This window comes from Brassica napus, unplaced genomic scaffold (assembly GCF_020379485.1).
Source record: "Brassica napus cultivar Da-Ae unplaced genomic scaffold, Da-Ae ScsIHWf_2955;HRSCAF=3741, whole genome shotgun sequence".
NCBI classification, from domain to species: Eukaryota; Viridiplantae; Streptophyta; class Magnoliopsida; order Brassicales; family Brassicaceae; genus Brassica; species Brassica napus.
This window is the reverse complement of record NW_026016203.1, coordinates 657-5,000: the sequence shown is the minus strand read 5'-3', so window position 1 is coordinate 5,000 and position 4,344 is coordinate 657. Positions and strand designations below refer to the sequence as shown.

The window sequence follows — 4,344 nt, the reverse complement described above, 5'->3', positions numbered from 1 at the left end:
CTAACTGGATTCTCTATCTTTAAGAGGTTTCTGTTCGTTATATTATAAAATAACAAAACAAGATGATTAGAAATCCTTTATTTTTTTAACCTAATCGCTCTTTTGATTTTGGAAATATATATATATATATTTTTTTATCAATATACTGCTTCTTTTACACATCCATCTACAACCTAACCCAAACGGACTAGGTAAAAAATAATTAGGACTCACGAAAAAATTGATAATAACACGCAAGAAAAAAATTCCTTCCCATACCCGTATTAGGTACTAATCTATTTTTAACATTTAATTAGATCGGGTAATTTTTCAAATTACGAATGGAAGCTCGTTTCTTTTTTTTTTCTTAGAATAAGGAAAACTGGTTTTTTATCCATCCATTTATATTTATTCACTCGACCCAAATTGGAATTCTTCTTTTTTTTTTTATTTTCTAATCGGTACAATCTTGTCGAAAATAAAAAAAAATGTTATCTGAATTCTCCCTTGATACGACATGCTATTTTTTCCGTTCATTCCTTTCAGGATCAGTCGTGGTCTTACAAACTCTACCGCGGATCTGGACGAATCCTTTTCTTCATACAAATGTGTAAAAGATGCTAGTCGCACTTAAAAGCCGAGTACTCTACCGTTGAGTTAGCAACCCCCCCCACAAAAAAAAGCAAGTACTGCAAATATGTAGATACAACCAGAATAAAGAAAAAAAGAAAAATCCAGTCATGTGTGCGTCAGGGAGAAATAGATCTATTTCTCTATGAGAGAATTATATTTGGTCCATACACTGTTGTCAATATGATTGTAAATTTTTAATATAGCGAAAAGAATAGAAAAAATAAAAAAGTTTAACCCCCTGGTTTGTGAGTTCATACAAGGAATGAAAACTAAGCCGAATAGGATAATCTCAAATCTTTCTATTTCTATATATATTAATATATTATTTATTATACAGTATGATTTTATATATTTTCTATACAATAATTCTATACAATAAAATTTTGTATTTATACAAAATTTAGAATTTCTATAAATCCAAAAATTTTTTAATAAATTTGTTTTTTATTATAAAACATGGTAGTTTTTAGCAGGATATTTGTTAGTTTTCATACCTTTAGGAAGAATACTAATAATAAATGGAAATTCTAATAAATCAAAATAAATATGATGGAAACGAAAGAGGAGGAAAGAAAAGAGTAGATCAAATTTTATACCAAGCTATATATGAGTCTTTAACATCCTCTTTTTTATAGTTCATTAATTCAATTTCGTTTTATTAAGACTTAATTCCGTAAAAATCCCTGCCTTCTTTGAAATATCATGAACTGTTCTTGTTGGTTGAGCGCCCTTTTTAAGGAAATCGAGAATAGCAGGAAGATTTAAATAAGTTTGATTAGTTATCGGATCATAAAACCCCACCTTCCGAAGATCTCTTCCTTCTCTTCGGGATCGAACATCAATTGCAACGATTCGATAAATGGCTCATTGGGATAGATGTATATGAATAATACCCCCCCCCGAGAAACGTATACGAGGCTTTGGCCTCATACGGCTCGAGAAAAAAATGCAATGAGTATAAGTTAACTCTCTTTATAAAATTCAAACATTAAATTAATTAGCCAGTATTGAAACCCTAACTATTTTTTTTCATAAAAAGCGTTCGTAACATTCGTACTCTCGTAACTCAAGTTAAATAACTCTCAAATATCTCACCAGAGACTCCTTAAGTACTCTTTTTATTGAGTAGTCTCTAACCTTTTTTTGTTTGTCTCATTTTTTCGAATCAATTTTGATTCTTCATTCTGATCTAGTTGTTCAAACAATTGAAAAAGGGATTTCCTTGTTTCAGGATTCTTTATCCTTACTTTGAATCTTTGGGTTTAGACATTACTTCGGTGATCTTGATCGTTTTATTAAAAAAGGGCAGCAACAAGCCCCTTATTTTGTTTATGATTTCTTTTCTTTCTATCAAAGAATCATACAAACGCTTGATTCACGCATGATAGACTTTTAATTCAAAGAATTTTACACTTTTACGAAAATTTCCTTTTCCATTGTAAAATTACTTGAAAGGGCTTTTTTTCAATATAAAAATAAAAAGACTTACGAAGTTGTTCCAACTTATTGATTCGCACTAACCCTAGATCCTTACTCCTGCGAAAGGAATAAAAACTTTCTATTCTCCTCGAGCTCCATCCTGTACTCTTTTTTATATTCAAAAAGGTGTAGGACTCTCGTAAAATAGAACACAAAATGTCGAGCCAAGAGCACCTATATTCCTAATATAAAAGGTGGCGGATCAAAACATCCACAGCAGATCATGTCCTTCAATTCAAGTCGCACGTTGCTTTCTACCACATCGTTTTAAACGAAGTTTTACCATAACATTCCTTTAGTTTGTGTAATTGATTCAATTATGGAATCATGAATAGTCATAGTTCAGTCAGTATATCGTAATCTATACTTTTTCTTTCTCTATGAATGGAATAGTGAATCTACGCGTAAAAGGTTCAGTCAGAATTCAAATGAATTCCACATTAAATTCTATATATGTAAAAATATGTAAAATCGAAATTTGAATAGAAATCTATATTTATATATATAAATATATTTTTTTTTATTAAAACTCGTAGAATCTACGGTTCTACCTTACTTACCTACATCACACACAACTAAAAAAAGCAAATAGATTTTTTGTAATTTCGGGTGAAAAAGAAGTTTATTCTTCTTTTCATTTCAATATTTTATTCTTAAAAAATATTGTTTTTTTAAACAGAAAGAAAAAGATGGTGTACAAAGGCAATAGAAGATTTATTTCGTAATGACTGGACTCTGGGACGGAAGGATTCGAACCTCCGAATAGCGGGACCAAAACCCGTTGCCTTACCGCTTGGCTACGCCCCATTTTTATTTTTATTCAAGACTACTAAAAGAGTAATATTGCTATTGGTTGTTCGTCAATTCAATTTCAGCCCAAATGAAATATAGATTACATTGGTGCTATAGTTTTGACACGTGTAGATAGCAAATCAAACTTACTTTATTGATCATTACATAGAATTCAATTAAGATATTGTATGAAAATATTATTTCTTTCATTCTCATAAGAGAATGAAAGGATTTTTGATTGAGTAAGTTCAACAAAGTCTTTTTAGACTATCTTTCTTTATTTATTTATTTTTTTCCTTATATAAAAAATATATTAATAACTCAATCAAAATTAAATTATCCACAAGAACACCAATTTTTGTTATGCTTAATATATTTAATTTGATCTGTATTTGTTTTAATTCGGCCCTTTTTTCAAGCACTTTTTTAGTCGCCAAATTGCCGGAGGCCTACGCCTTTTTGAATCCAATCGTAGATGTTATGCCCGTAATACCTCTTTTCTTTCTTCTCTTAGCCTTTGTTTGGCAAGCAGCTGTAAGTTTTCGATGAAATTATTAATACTGTCTTAGAAAAATTCACGATTTTGATTCTTCCAACAATTCAAATCAAAAGATCAAAAAATCTTGACGTAGGAAGGAACTCTCAATTCAAACATTGAATTTTTTTGGTAGCCATACTAAATCTGGATCATTTGATTTCCTCAGTTTTATCCTCTTTTCTCTAAATGAAAGAACTTAATTAGATTCGAGTTCACTCACAAAAAAAGTATCTAGATATTTAGTATAAAAATAGAGAATCTATTCTCTTTTTTTTTTTTTAAAAAAAAGTAAGATCTTGGAGATTGTGTAATGCTTACTCTCAAACTTTTTGTATACACTGTAGTTATATTCTTTGTTTCTCTCTTCATATTTGGATTCCTATCTAATGATCCAGGACGTAATCCGGGACGTGAAGAATAAAAAAGAAAGGTTTTTTATTACTTTATTTAATATTTAAATAGTGGAAATGTGCGAATTTTATTAGGATTTTATCTATTTCACATCATCAAAAAGGGGAAGGGAAAGAGAGGGATTCGAACCCTCGGTACGATTAACTCGTACAATGGATTAGCAATCCAACGCTTTAGTCCACTCAGCCATCTCTCCTAATCGAAAAGGAATACTTTTTAGGTTCCATTAGACAAAAAAACGGCTTAAAAAAAAACTTTCTCCACTTTATTCTTAAAAAAGTTTTTTTTTTTAGATTATTCTTTATCTTTAATAATACTTTAATTATATATATATTTTCATTTTCTATATTTTATTATATATATTATTTTATTATATAAAAAATATAATATTTTTTTTCTTTTTTATTATATAAATAATATTTATATAATATTTATATTTATATATAATTAATATATATATATATTACTATTATATAACCTTTTTTATAGAACTTTCTCAGTAATTCTATTTA

General features: G+C 28.8%; 1 non-coding gene across 1 annotated transcript; it reads right to left on the bottom strand.

The window, feature by feature from the left end:
• Positions 1 to 3,940: 3,940 nt before the first annotated feature.
• On the bottom strand, positions 3,941 to 4,028 carry TRNAS-GCU. Its single transcript has one exon. It is a non-coding gene; the product is annotated as a tRNA-Ser (tRNA).
• Between the last annotated feature and the right edge of the window lie 316 nt (positions 4,029 to 4,344).